We start from the raw sequence: 16,341 nt of genomic DNA, 5'->3' as shown, positions 1-16,341 counted from the left end.
AGCCTGCTTCTCCCTCTCCCACTCCCCCTGCTTGTGTTCCCTCTATCGCTGTGTCTCTCTCTGTCAAATAAATAAATAAAATCTTTAAAAAAAAAAAAATTAAAATCTATGCCCTTTTCAAACACATTCTTTTATGTTCATGTTTTAGCATAAAGAAAAATGAAAATCACCCTTAATCTTGCTAGCCAAAGATGACCACCATAAACATTTAGGATTACACCCTTCCAGACTTCTATCTGTAGCTACGTCTAGAGCTGTGAGTGTCCATGTACATTCGTACTTCTCTACGGTCCCTGGCGTTCCCGGGGTTTGCGCGGATGCTGCAGCGGGACCTTCTGATTGGTTAGATAAATACTTTGAGAATCACCTGGTATTTAGCAAAAGTGCAGTCAACCTCTCCCTGCTGTTTTGGGGTGTGTGTGTGTGTGTGTGCGTGCGCGTGCCCGCAAACATGCGCATGCATGTTTGTCACTCATTGGTGTCATTTTTTCAAAATGCACGACCTCATTTTTATGGCTGCAGAGTATTCAGTAGTGGGAATGGAGATTCCACAATTTATTCAACTAGTCTTATGTTATGGGACATTCTGAATTGTTTTCAGTTCAGTCTTTTTTACATTTATATGTCATCCTATTTTATGTTTGTGAGCCTCCCTTTTCCTTTGTTATCTTTGTTGCTTACATTTCTTTCCACTAGTGGTTTGTTCTACACTTATTGTTCTCTAGTACTCATTATCTTTCATAACAATAAAAAAAAAGGGAAAATATTTGAATCAATCTTTATCAGCATTAGGATTTAATCAGTTTCTGCTAATTTCCCCACCTCCACTTTCCTGTGAGAGTAGATACTTTTGCTTTTATTATCTCTTCCCACCTCCAATTCTCAGTTGATTTTTAAATAATTGGGGGTTTTTAGATCCATTTCTTGAAATACAATTTGTAGCTCTTCTTTCCAGAATTATGTTCCACACTTGCATTGTTTAGATTCATATTAGCAATTGTTTAGCCAGTAAGTTTGGACTTTACTGCTTTCGTTGCTCACTGCCATTTCTTTTAAACAACATTTGACATATATTTAAATTCTTTGTTTTGATACCTTTCTCAATGAACTGAAATACTTTTTTCTGTATAAAGTATTTCTGAAATACTTTTCAGAAAGGGTGATCAACATTTTTAGCTTCTGCCTATCAGAAAAAAATCTTTATCTTGTCTTCAAACATAAATGGCACAGGATTTGTTTTGAAGTTTTTCTTCAAATTTCTTTGCATATTCCTCCCAATTAGTTCGTGGCTTTGAGTTTTGATCTGTTTTTTTTCTTCCTGGAATACCATTTTCAAAAAAATTACTCATGCCTGAATATATAGAGATTTTTTTCTTTGTCTTTCAAATAGAAAACCGTAACTAGAATTTGTCTGTGTGTGTGTGTGTCTGTGTGTGTGTGTGTGTTTGTGTGTGCCTTTCTTCCTTACCTGGTGGAATGGACCCATGAAATCTAGCTTCATCTAGCATTTTTTCATCACACGAATCTTTCTGTTGTTATTTCTCAGACAATTCATTCTTCCGTGTATTTCTGTTTTCTTGTGTTCTTCCCATTGTCTTGTGGATCTACCATCCATGTCACTAATCTCTCTCTGCTTATCGTTTGTTCTATGTGTGTCCTCTCCCACTGAGTTCTGGGCGAAGCTCTGAGGCTGGTCTCCCAATTCAGGGATTCCGTTTTCTGCACTCCCTATTCTGCTGTTCACCACTGTACTTGCACTTTTGCGTTTGAAAATCCTGGTCTCATCTGAAAGCATCCTCTTCCTGGCAGCGGATTTTTCCCTTGTAGAGATGCAACTCTGCAATATACTGACTTTACCACAGTATATATTGTCATAGAAGCCAAATTGGCAACTTCGAATGTACAAGTTTCTTGTCATCAATTTGTATTACTTTGGGAATTTGACTCAGCTGCTTCTTTTGGTCAAGTGAATCTTTTTATCTGCCTGGTGAATGTTCACCTTTGAGGGTAGGAGCAGACATAAACGCTTGTTTATTTTAAAGTATCATGATGGCTTCGTTGGCAGTTTTATAGATCTCTGTTCACAGGTATTTTAGCTCCAGACAAAAAGAAATGACAACAGCTCATGTTTGGGAGGGCTCTTATTTTGGCAGGTAGAGGTTCCAGATGCTTGAGACGAAACAGAAGGAAATATAGCTGGAAGGAATTTTGAGATCTGGAGCCCATGGCTTTCTTCTTGGTGGCCCTTAGTGTCTGGCCAACCCTACTCAGCCCAGGCAACGGGATAGGGATGACACCTATTATTCCATTCCCACTTTCTGGGAGCCCCTGGCAGGGGCTTCCTTGTCACCCTGCTGACTCTGTGTCACTTGTTCTCACGGGGAGAAGCTGGCTATTCCAGATTAGAGAGCGAGACAGCCTTGTAGGTCACCATGGTCTCTACTGGTGTCATTTAAGCTACTCCAGATTGGCTTTGCACTCCAACTGGCCAAGTATAATTTAAGAGAGAGGCCGAGAGCCCATAAACTGCACTATTTTCTGGCATCATTCACAAAATTGAGATTTGCTCCCATCGCCCACCCTTTACCCCTACTCTTGTTGGTCTGAGGTGTTTGTGAGGTGAGGCTGGTGACTCACCTTCCTCTTAGGAAAGTACGTCTTCCACAGCCAGAAATTTCAGCCTGGGTATTCCCAGTCTCGACCCAGTCAGCATCATGTCCGGCATATATCCTATGACATTCTTGGCTTGCAGCTAACAGATCTTCACCTCTTTTTATGTTCAGGGACCTTGCATAGTTGAGGCATTAAAAAATTATTGAATGACTGTAAAGGCTGTTGAGAGCTATGACAATTTCCACCCAACAGCCTTGTCGGTCTACAGGACACAGTACTGTCGGAGTGAACAATTCAGGAATTACCATGATCCGTCATCTCCGTGATGTGACCCATTCACCTATATATAAATATTCAGGCTTTAGATTTTCTTCTGGACATTTGGCATCATAAAAATATAGACACCACCCGTGGATCTTGAAGATCAAAAACCACTTCCCCCCAAGTCCTAAGATCCTTGAGGCAGAGGTACATTCCAGTGAGGTTGATTGCACTGGATGCCTGGGACTCTCTCCAGAGGGTCTGTAAAAGGCCAGAAGTTAAGAGTTTGTTTACGACTTCCATTCAAGTTGCTTTGCTCTTCCTCCTACCTTGGCTTATGGCGCAAGCTGAGTTCAGAAGTCAAGCACATTAGAACATTTATTTAAAGGCAATGGCACTTCTTGCCTTTTCTGGGGGAGATGGGCTCACATGTCACTAGACCCCCCAAGTGTGTACTGGCATGGTGGGGGTGACCCAGCCTATGGGGCAGGGTCCCCCTGTTGTCAGCAGATGGTTTCCTCCACAAACCTTTTTCACTCCACAAGTTTGCAACCATTAATTCTTAAGGGTTTTGACAAATCTCCCCAGTTAAATATTAAATAATAAATATGGACCTGATGGTAACAGGGCTTTGTGAAGTCTGTTTGAAAAGTTCTTTAAAATATTAAATTCAAATAAATGATTGAATCAGAACAAAGGATATATCTTAAGACAAATTCAGCCAAGGCTCTTTAACCTTTGAGTTTTCAACATAGATTAGAACGCTAGGACAGCACATGCTTTCAGAGCAAATTGAAATGGGATTTTTGAAGCAGGTCTTGCAAATACAGGTAACCCATACCTAGGTTTGATCTGCCTTTGCCATTTTGGGGGAGAGATTTTGCTGCCTATTGTTTAATAAGAATGTGCGTTGGCTTTAAAAAAAAAAAACGCTTACATTCAAAGAAGCAAATCCTTGAAAACGCTAGCTTTGGGTGCTATGTTTATTCCCTGTCAATGTCTTCCATATGAAATCTGTTCTGCTTATAATATCTACCACAGTTGGAGCCCTGAAAAAAATCTGTTTCATATCTGCCCTTTGCACTTAGCTTATTTTGTTTTACACTTCCCCCAAGTTATCTGTCTGTAAGCAATCTTGCTTATAAGCAGCAGTCCTAGGGGAGGGAGGATGTGGCAAGACTGCCCTGCATTTACAGAGAGCGGGGACTCCTGACACGTGGGCCATACCTTACGTGGGGAGCTGGTAAAAGAGAAAAGGGTGGCTTCTGCAGCTGGGATAAAAAGACTAGTAAAGCCAAATTCTGCTTCCTTCTTACTCCCTCACCCTGTGCCAGGCTGGTCCACCCATGATGTCTACTCTTGGGTTTATGCTCTGCCACTGTCTCCATCTGCTCCATCTGCTTCCTCGCCACTGAGCAACCCCCCATAGCTCTCGATGGAGTCTGCTCAGAACAATGGCTCCATGTACCCAAGCTTCCCAGAAAGCAGGGTGTGACACGGTTGGCCACAGAGCATGCACGATAAAGAGACCTTGTTATAATAGGATGTGGGTGGTGCATTAGGAGCAGAATGGTTGACTTCAGGGGGGCATCATGAGGATACTCACCAAACACCTCTGCAGTGAATGCCTGTGGGCTACAAGCGTTTCTGAAAAGAGTGGGGAAGAGAGCTGTTTCTCATATGGGCTGCAGTATGGGGGGCAGGGACGTCTGTGCCCAACCTGGGGACAGGATGTTCCAATACAGTGAAATGTGGGTCCTCAGCTAAAGCCTTATAATCTGACCCCAGTTTTGATGTAGACCTTGTCCCCCTCCCCCAACCTCCCTTCCGCTGGTGCTCAGTCTGGGGGCAGGAGTCTCCCTCGCTTCAGAGATAGACAAATAAAGCAATTAGGGAGACAGGAAAGCTTAGAACTAATCCAAACCAGGAAAGGGAGGTTTAAGATCTAGAGAAAGAAACCTCCCTTGGAAACCCAGGAATAAGATGCTCATCTTTCTTCTACAAGAAAGAGAAAGGTTCACTTTGGGGACAGCTCCCATGGTTGTGGAGCTACCCTCGATGGAGTCTTGCTTGGAGCCTGTTTGTTTGTAACTTGATAGCTGGACTTCTTCCAGGGATCAGGGTGCAGACCTGGATCTCACACCTCTTTCCTGGATGGTGTTGGACAGTTTAAAGCCACTGCCTTCGGTTCCTTTATGTCCATCTTATTCACGCCACTAGGGGTCCTCATTGGTTTACTCAGGACAGAGCAAAAGCCAGTTTTTGAAATAGAAACCACCAGGAAGAAGGTTCGATTTGAATTCTCTGTCATTTCAGGCTGTGTGGTCTTGGGCAAGTTACTCAGTGCCCCTGAGCCTCAGAGTTCGCATGTTCACAATGGGAAGAAGAAGGGGTCAAGAGTTTTGCATTTGTTGAGGACCTGCTATGAGCTAGACATAGCTTTTGTTTTAGTTGGAATTCCTTCAAACAAAGCCAGAGATAAGGACTTGGGTACAGCAGCTTATTTGGGAAGTGTGGATCACAGCAAGCAGGAGTAGGGGTCAAAGGTGAGTGTGGCAGGAACTAGGAAAGCCAATGTAAGGGTATGTTATGGAAGGGTTGATGAGGGCCACCTCAATTCCAGTGAGGCTTCCTCAGAAGGGTCTCCAGGGACAGGAAGCTAGGTCATTTATCCACTGGCTCCCATCTCATGTGGGTCGAGGGTGCCTCTGAAGGGGATGCACTTTCCCACAGAGGGGAGAAGGCCCTGGGACAGAAGGTGGAGACACATGGTGTCACTGAGGGTAGGTGAGTCTGAAATCGGATGAGCTGTCACTGAAATCAGACCTAAGCCAAAGGATGTGATGCAGGTACCTGAGCTATGGGGCTCAACGCTGTATGTGCACACACACATGCGTGCAGATTGCCTGCTGGTCCATCTGACACATGTGCAAGGATCTAAGATCTTCCTCCCAGAGTTGAGATAAGCATTTCATGCAACAGTGGCAATTGTGCCTGATGCAGGGGTAAGTTTTATAAACACAGTGTGGCTGCTCTTTGGGACAGGAAGAGTGTATGTCCATTATCAAAGAATGTTCCCTCCACTAAGGACCATTGTATTTTGAGGGAGGTGGGAGTATAGGGAAGAAAGGGGCCATCCACCAGTGAATCCTTGCGAGTGCTTCAGCAATTCCTCCAGCAGCTAGGACCATCCCAATGGACGCTTGTTAAAGGAATGAATGAAAAATGAAAGATTTCTCTTTGCTTGCCCGTGGAGGGGCAGGATCCTTGATGTTTTTGAGGTGATTGAAACAACAACAGGCTGGAAACCTTCACCATCATGTAAGGCACCCACAGAATGGGACTGGCAATATATTTGGGTGTGAAAGCATTTTAGTGTAATTATCACTACATTCCACAAAGTAATGGTTTTCCAAACCTAAATAAATAAATCTGTGTGAAATAGATAGGACTTGTGAACATATCTGTGGGAAAAGATTTTTTTTAATTAAACATTTTTTTTAATTTTTAAAAATTATTATTTTTTTTATCCAGTGGAATAGGTTGTGGGCCTGACAGCAGGACAAGGTTTTGTGTGGGTAGCCAGAGCACAGACAAAGCCTCACTGTAAGGGAACAATTACCAATGTGCTTCTTCCCTGGGCCTGACTACCTAGACAGCACACACCTATGCTACGACTAAGAATGATCCAAACCTCAATTTATCTGAAACGGATTGCTTGAAACATAGTGAAATTTTCCAGAGTTTAACAAACGTCAAGTCAGTCATTTGCCATCTCTTGTTTAGCTTGCTTCCTTTGGAGCTTGCCATCAGCAAAAGGTATTTTTAGTAAAAATATACACCTACTCTAAACCAAAATGTGCTCCGCGCCCTCTTTTCTGTCCCCACAGCCTCTATCTTAGTTCAGGTCCCTCTCAGATGTCATCCAAATTATTGTGACCTTCACCTTACTAGCAGCAGTCTCTTGGCTTCCCCTCCCCCCACCCCGCTACACAGTCTGAGCTCCTGACCCAAGGGAGCCTTCCAAATTGCAAATCGGAAGGTGTGTTTGAAATCTTTCAATAGCCCCATACTTTTCAGAAGAACATGAAAACTTAAGACCTCACATGATGGTGCCCTCCTGCTTTTTCAGCCCACTCTAGTCCCCATGCATTTCTTTGATTCCAGCCAGACCCTGAACATTCAAACACCACACCCCACGCCCATGTCTTACCTGGAAATGCTTTCCCCATCTTTACCTGCCTCAGCCCCTCTGCCTGGTCCTCCCTCCATACTCCTCTCTGCCCTGCTAGGACCGATGACATTGCTCAATAAACTTGAATGTGCTAGACTGAACCACAGATAAAATAAAAGAAGCCTGCCTCTTTCTTTCTTTCTTTCTTTTTTTTTTTAAAGATTTTATTTATTTATTTGAGAGAGAGAGAATGAGAGACAGAGAGCACGAGAGGGAAGAGGGCAGAGGGGGAAGCAGACCCCCCGCTGAGCAGGGAGCCCGATGTGGGACTCGATCCCAGGACTCCAGGATCATGACCTGAGCCAAAGGCAGTCGCTTAACCAACTGAGCCACCCAGGCGCCCGAAGCCTGCCTCTTTCTAAGAGGGAATGATTTGGTCAAACTCCAGCAGGGTGGGGAGCGGTGGATGAGAGCTCTAGGCACAGGTAAGCAAAGGAAGTGATATAAATCCCCAGCTCTTCCTGAACCAAGTCTTCATCATGTGTTTTAGCTGTTTTATTTAAACTGAATTCTAAGAGCGCCAGACCTCTGTACATTTAAATATACCAACCTTGGTAGTTTAAGCAAATGCTATGTTAGTGATTCTTGGGTTTTCCACCATTTTAAATCGTCTGATACCCTTTATTATTTCTATAATATCTCTATAGGACTTGATTGACTACCTATAATATAAATATTTCTGTGCTCTATCTAGTGAACTAATTAAGTAACACAGACATTGCTTCCTTAATATTCAATACAATAAGATTTGACATATTTTTCAAGGCAGATGGAAAATGGATCTAATCTTGGTTGAATAAAGGGTCTTGAAGCTAAGCTCTTGTCATTCCATAGGTATAAAAATCAGTAGGTCTACAATTTAGTTTTCTATCCAAAAAGTGCCTTTTTTCTCCAAGAAGTAAAATTACCCTAGGTCATCCCAAAATTAAATAGCAATATGATTACTAAAAATAACTCCTTTATGACATTTGCCTTGTTTAAGAAATTGAAGATCATTCTTTTTATTGTATTTATGCTACCAGCTTACATGTCTAACTTATATTACAGTGACTTAAAGCAGAAGATTTTTGTATTAAGGTTTATTGTTACTTAAGTTGCTTTCCAAAGATGTAGCCGACCCAACTGGAAGCAGTCCTCATTTAGGAAGCCCATTAAAAAGTCTCCTTTTCATCTAGGCACTAATAATACCAAACATCTCTTGACTCATGAATTCATTCATTCAATCCTACTTCAAGATATTTATTGAGCATTCGGTTTTTGGCCTGGCATGCCGTGACAATGAACACTTCTCTCAGAGTCCATATGATGAGCTGGTTATCTACCCTCCATGGGAAGAGCCTAGTTCAGACTGTCCCTGATGTCAGAGGCACTAGGCACACACTGGGAAGAAGTAGTTTCTAAAATATGTTTGGAATAGGACTACCAAGCAGGGCCAGGCCAAGGGTGAATTATCCACCTCAGGATCAATGTTAAAGTGTGTACGATTAGCTGAGATGAACAAACTACCAAAACTTATTTTTTACGTTTTGCCGCAAAATATTTATCTTGATTATTGAGTTTTGTGTGTGTGTGTGTCCCCATAAATTTCACGCCCCAGGCAAGTGCCTCACTCTCCTCTCCCTAGTCTCGACCCTGCCAGCAGGCAGACCTCATGGTTGCCTAAATGTTATGGAAACTGGGATGGTGTCTCTCTCCCTGCTGTCCTGAGCACCTGCTTAAATATATATATCTAGGGATGAAGCAGTTCAATTCATCCCACAATAATAGCTTCTAGACTTATTATGTCAAGGAAAAGATAGAAGAATGGCTTTAGTTTACACTATTAAGTAAATGACTAACATCAATTCTTTCCAAGGATCTGATTTAGGATAAAGAGGAAGAGCAAAGAATCCGAGTAGACCCGTCCATGTGCCCTGCACGGGAGAACATGCACAGACAGGAAGACCTGGGGACGGATAAGACAGACACATCTGTGTTACAGTCAGGTTGCTCCCAGGTGGTAGAAGTGATAGAACCAGAGCTCTGAAGGCAACGGTTATCACCGTCATATTTTTCATATCCGTATATAGGGTTTTTTCTTGGAGGAGGAGCCATGGACGCAGCTTTGTGTTGCCTTCAAAATATAGCTAATTTTAATGGAGAAGAACAAAGAAATTTAGAGTTAATGGTGAACATCTGTCTATGATTAACCCCGATTGCACTTAGAAATTAGAGACAATCACACCATTTTGAAATCATATTACCTTCAAGTGAAACTGGCTAGACTCAGTTCTTTGTCTCCAAAAAAAAAAAAAAAAAAATGCTACGCTACTACTCAGTTTTAAATTGTGAGGGTTTTGAAAGGTATTTCTTTATAAATACAATGTTTATATTTTTAAAAATTTGACTATGTGCTATTTGCCCCCTGACAAAGAAAAAAATATTTCATTGTCCCCATTTTCTAATCAAGAGAGTACTTAAGACAAGTGAACATTATTTAGCCAATCTAAACATAGATTATTTTATAGACAAGAAAAAGTCTGATTTTGGTAACAGAAAGCCTACATCCTACAACCCCTAACAAACACCTCCACAAATAACCTTGGCAAAGCCAGAAAACTTTCACACAGAAATCCAAGTTCAGTCCTTACCTTGAGATTGAAACCCATTTAAATTCCAAGAATAAGTAGCTGACAAAGATAATTTTCATAGATTAACATTTTTCACCTGGGTTTTGTATTTCTGGAAGAAATATACACTGCATTGGTTATGCATTGATCAAACTTTTATTGTACCAGATGTACTTCATAGACCTGAGAAAGTGATTCAAGCAAAACAAAAGAGAACATAAAAGCACAACTATAACGGTTTTAAATCCCAAAGAGGCAATTACAAGTTTGATTCCAGTGATGCAGCTGGACTCCATTGGAAAACTAAACACCTTATCCATATTAAGTAGTTATGAAGGCTAAGGCTCGGGATGTAAATAATAAATTTGCACTGCAGTCATATTTGTGGAGTACATCCCTTTTAATAAGTGGGAAGAATATGGTAATAAATTTCACACTAACTCATGTGCAAAGGAGAATTTTACAGAGTTCAAATGTGTTAAGGCAGGTAAAAAAAATGTGCGGTATGAAATAACTAATCATTGGGATAAAACAAATGAAAAAAGATTAGAATCATGTGCACAGGATTGGATTGTAACTCTTTAACCACTTGGAGCTGGATTCTGCCTAATGCAGCTTTTTGTATGCATGATGTTTCTCTGCCTCTCTTTAAAAGAAAAATGAAAGTAAATGGGGCATTGTGCTTCTTCCCAAATTAATTCACAAAAGCCTAGGACAAGACACTTCTAGAACTAATTATTGCACAGTTTAGAATATCTTTCTCTTCCCTGATTTTTAGATGCAGGAATGAGAAGAGTAAAGAATTTATACAGGATTCCATCCAGCATTAAGCAAGTGGCTGGGGCTCTTCCAAGCTCCCCTCTGAGTGCTCCAAATATGCTCATTAATTCATTAATCTGCCAAACGTTTAGTGCCTATTACATGTCAGGCACCAGGGATGCAAAGATCAGAAGGTGCTGCCCTCCACCTGAAGATGCCGCAGTTTAATGGGGGAAATAGGTGGGCACATAGACGTCCCAGTAAAAAGAAATACTTGCTAAAGTAGAAAAATTCAGTGTTAGGTTGCAGAGAGAAGAGCCACTTAACTGTTTGTCTTACAGAGAGGATTTCAGACAAAGGCTCAGTAGAAGAGCTAAACTTTGGTAGTTTAAAAATAATCCTTAAAAAGACTTTGTTCCAAATCTTGCTGTTTATAACAAATTACTGAAGGTTGCTCAACACTGGCTCGTTTTTCCTCAATGGACCATTCACAAAAATCGATCCCAGTTCTTACCAAGACAGAGTAGGATGATAACCCATAAAGTAATATATAAAATTGAATTCCTTCCTCATGCCAAACACAAAGATGGAGTTAAAAATGAAATGTAAAAATTTAAACATTTGGAAGAAAATACAGGATAATGTTTTCTGAAGTTGGGGTAGGAAAAAAATTCTTGATCCATTTTCAAATAACGGAAGACATGAAGGAAAAGATGGACAATTTTAACATCATTAATATTAAAATTTTATTTTCATCAAAAGGCAAAAAAGAAAAGAAAAGAAAATTTGCAAAGACAACCCAGAGACTGGAGAAGATATTTCTAACTTGCATAACCATGTAGATTAGCCTCCAGAATACATGATATTTATAAATCAATAAGAAGAAAAGTTTTTAAATAGAAAAATGAGTAAAGAAATGAAGGAGTAGGGGCACCTGGGTGGCTCAGTTGGTTAAGCATCTGACTCTTGATTTCAGTTCAGGTCATGATCTCAGGGTCATGAGATCGAGCCCGTGTGGGGCTCCGTGCTCAGTGGGAAGTCTGCTTGGGATTCTCTCTCTCCCTCTCCCTCTGCTCCTTCCCTCACTCTCTCTCTCTCTCTCAAAAAAAGAAACAAAGGAGTAAAGAAACACATGAAAAGATGCTCAACCTCATCAGTAATCAGGATAAATGCAAATCAGCCACAGATTTCACACCTGTCAGATTGGCAAAAAGACTAAGGATGCAAACTATTGGCGAGAATGTGGGACCACAGACACTCTCACATACTGCTGGTGGGATTGTCAATTACTACAACCACTTTGAAAAACATGATGGCGAAATCTAGCTGGGGTGAAGATGTACGCACCTTATGACCCAGAAATTTCACTTCTCAGAATATATTCTAGAGACACTGTCATGTAGGTACACAGACAGCATGTCCAAGGAGGACATACTTTAGCTTTGAAAGAGCCAACCTGTCCATGAACAGGAGCACAGAGAAATAAAATGTGGCATATTTGTACAATGAAATACTATATAGCAGTGAATATGATGAACATGCAAGACATTGAGTGGAAAAGGGAGGTCATAAAAATGAAAAGAGACATGAAGCATGAGTAGTAAACAAAATAATCCTGGAGCAGCCTACAGATTTTTCGGAATGAATAGAAGATCTTGGGGTGGACAGGTGGAGTTTTAATATCTATGAAGGGCAGGAGATGGGCTACAGCCCAACCAGACAAGGAAACAAGAACAGTGCTCTACATATAAAGTTTCCAGTGTCAAAGTCATACCTGACCTCAGCATCTAGAAAATCTCCATTCCCTGGTCGGGTGAAGTGGCAAAAGAGTTTGCTCTGTAAAAGAAGAAAGTCACTCATGAAAACTTGAAATTGTATGCCTGCACCACAGTAGTGAGGGATTCCACATGTACCAAAAACATAATGAGCAAGCTCCATGCTGAATAATCAACATAAGTTATCATCAAAATGACAAAATAATACTAGTGTAATAAATGACTCTGTTTACCACTCACAAACCCTCATTGAAAGGAATACTAAATAAAGGCTGGACTTTAGAAAGTAGGAAAATGAACCCAGAAAGACTCAGAAGGAGAATGAAATCATGAGGAAACAAATAAGTAAATCTAAATAAAATGTCTGTAAAAGCAAAACTGCAACGATTATAACTAAAAGAGTGGCAAGGCAGTTAAAAACAAGTTAGAACTAAGATATGAGATCAGAAGAACCTGACAGAATGAGAATGGGGAAGTGGATTTAAAGCTTCTCAATGGCACACAATTGTAGGATAGACAGATTTGATATTTAGACTTCATTACATGAAATAGACTTGTTAACTCTCTCCACAACTTCAAAATAATTCCTTTATTAAGCTTTTGCCAATTGATTCATTTGAATATACTATTTTCTGTCACGATTTCATGACTCATTTTAATACAGACTTACATTAGAAATTAAGAAAGGTTATAAACAAATGATCTAAGATTTCAGTTCAAAATGTAAATCCAAGGAAATGGAATAAATAAACAGTAAAAAAAAAAAGATACAGGAACAAACTATACAATAGAGAGGAGCAACAAAATTAAATTCAGTTCTTTAGAGATACTGAAAAAAAAATGCTGGTTATATTGCTCAGGAAAAAGAGAAAAGAAACAAATAAATAATATTAGAAATGCAGGAGAGTCATGACTATGATATAAATCATAAGAGAATATCTTGAAAACCTTTATGCCAATAGATCTTAAAATTTAGGTGAAATGGAAAAATTGCCAGAGTCGGCTGCAAAATTAGTAGAAAACTCTAATATCATCAAAGAATTTAAAGCATTAATGAAAATCTACTCCTCAAACCATCACACTCGGTTTTATCAGAGTGTCAAGGAAGTGAAAACATCTGTCTTATCCAAATGTTCCAGAAAATAAAACAAGAGAAAAAGGTCCCCACCTGCCTCTATGGGCCTGGTAAATAACCTTGATGCAGCAAACCGACAAGAATAGCATAAGATAGAGAAATTATAGGCCAGGCTCACATGTGAACATTGACACAAAAAATCCTGAATAAGTTATGGTCAAACCAAAATAACATATGCAAAAAGATAGAACCAAGAAGTATTTATCCCAGGAATGCAAAACTGCTAATAGACCTATGGATTAATAGTGGGCTGGTGTTTCCCTTACTATCTAAGATCTAAAGGAAATATCTCACAGGAAGTTCTTAAAGCCTCTTATGGGAAATCCTAAGAAACACTTGTGAAGTTTTAAAATGCAAGGTTAGCAAATTATTTTTAGTTTTCCTAGCCAGTGACTTCTGAATCCCATTGTATTTCCTTTTTTAAATGTAGTTCTTGCTGTGAACGAGCAGAACAGAATTATAGCATGGCATGGCAGGAGCCGATCTGAGAGCTTATGTAGTTAAACCTGTCATTTTAGACCTAACTCACATAGAGGTGAAATCATATGCCCAAGGTTACACAGTTCACTGGAGGCAGATTCAGTTTGATGACCTAGGTAAACTTAGGGCTCCAGTACACACAAATGCCAAGGGTCCCCCACAATGCTGACCCATGGATATGGACAATTCCATCTCTGACTATGTGATGGATTAACTTATTGGACAAACCCTGTCACCTAGAACACCTGGAAAGGTTGGAGATGATGTATACATATGTGTGTACATGTGTGTATATACATGCACACGTATGTATACATATATGTATGTGCATGTGTAGACATATGTACATATGTGTGTATACACACACGTAAGTGTACCAGAATATATGTAAATATCAGGGTACAGTCAGGGCAGGAAGAAGAAAGCCAGGGTTTGGGTCATCAGGACCCTGGAGAGAAAATAAGCATATGGAGGTAAGCCCAATTTCTCTCCAGGAATTTGCCAATTTCCAAGAGCCTGAGGCTGAGAGGTTGAGAAGCTGGGCAGAACTTTGGGGAGACAAAAAAAATTGGAATTCAAGGCCCTCTGTGAGTGGCGGGTCCTGGTAAACACCCCAAGCTATCACTTGGAGTCATTTTGGACACCTGAAGGACTATATGTAAGAACTATAAGTTAACAGAATTTAGCCAGCCCTTACGATGGAAATAGCTAAATTCCATATTGGACTAAAAGACACTGTCCCTACCTACCTGCCATCCAGAAGCAAAGTAAATTATCTCTGGAAGAAAATAACATCACTCTGAGCCTTGAATTTTTTTTTATACACACTGCCTGCATTTAATAAAACTTCTCAAACATAATTAGGGAAAAAAAAAGAAATAATGAAAAACTGAGGGGAAAAGTAGCCACAAGCCTACAGGTGATCCAGATGCTGGAGTTACTCAACACAGACTTTAAAATAACTAACTAGTAAGTTCAAGAAAATAATGACGAGGGAGTTCCCCGGGCAACTATAATACATATTTTTTAAAAATCACGTGGGAATTCTAGAACTTAACAATACATAAGAAATCAAGAAACTAATTAAATTAAGAAATAAACAGATGGGTTCAACAACAAATTAAATACAGCCAAGAAAAAGATTAGTGTACTGGAAGTAAGGCCAGTAGAAAATATCTGCCTTCAAATACAGAAAAATAGATGAAAGGCACACACACAAAGAAACATAATGAACATAGGAGGCACAGTGGGTGCTTGAGGTGAGACACCGTCAGAATGCTTCAGGATTGCTCACCAAAGCTGCATCTCAGGTCAGAGGTGGGCCTTGGGCTTGGGGCACCAACACTGACTGGAGCATGGGGTACAAAATACAGTGGTACTATTATCTTCCACTGAAAGCATAAGGATTATCCAAGGAGATTAAAAAAACAACCACCATATGCTACTTACAAAAGAAACATCTTAAAAATAGGATGCTGAAAATGGAAGTCAGAAGATAGAAAAAGATATATTCGAGTCCTATAAAGTAACACCCTTTTATAAAAAATAAAAGACTCAATCCATTTAGGAAGATGCAATCATTCTAAACGTGTATAGATTTAAAATACGTAAAGCAGAAACGATAGAAATAAAGCTAATCAGGACAAAACTAAGTTAATCTATTCATTGGGGAACATTGGCATATTCATAAAGAAAGAGTATCTACTATCTACCTTGGGGAATTGTCCCCAAGGCGTGAAAATGAGGGTACAAGACATCTCTCATGGTGGTTGGAATTTCACATATTAGGATATGTGTCTTTCTTTTCTTTTTTTTTTGATGTATATATTTGAGAGAGAGAGAGAGAGAGAACGAGCACGTGAGCCGGGCAGGGGATGGGGGGCCCAGAGGGAGAGGGAGAGAGAAACTTTAGCAGACTCTGTGGCTAAGCATGGAGCCTGATGCGGAGCTCGATTCCAGGACCCTAAGATCATGACCTGAGCTGAAACCAAGAGTAGGACACTTAAACTGACTGAGCTACCCAGGCGCCCCTGGGATATGTTTCTTAAAGTAATTTTTAGTCTTGGGCTTTACACCTGAGCGTAGAACTTTGTAAATGAGGACATTATGGGCTTGGGGGATGGGAAGTGAAGCAGACTCAGGGAAGGCACACAATAGATTAGTTTTATACTTTCTCCATGTCTTAGCCATGCCAGTTTATACCTGGAATCTGCACGGCCAGTTGTTTTCCCCTCTACATATAAGACAAATGTTTGCACATGCTTTGACTCTCATTTCCAGCTTCTTACAAACTCAGATACACGCCTACCCTTGTCAAGTTCCTTCCAAACATCAGGTAGAATGATTATTCTCCACTGTCTTACTTAGAACCGTTCGGTCATGGAATTAAAATTTACACTGTTTCCACTCCATAAGGCAGCGTCAAACAATGACACCTAATTTCCTACGGCCATGTTCTTTGTAGCTAATTGTCTT

The sequence above is a fragment of the Leptonychotes weddellii genome, chromosome 12, assembly GCF_054177405.1.
Source record: "Leptonychotes weddellii isolate Sample4059 chromosome 12, ASM5417740v2, whole genome shotgun sequence".
Classification (NCBI taxonomy): Eukaryota; Metazoa; Chordata; class Mammalia; order Carnivora; family Phocidae; genus Leptonychotes; species Leptonychotes weddellii.
The sequence above is the reverse complement of the archived record's forward strand: the minus strand, read 5'-3'. Positions refer to the sequence as shown.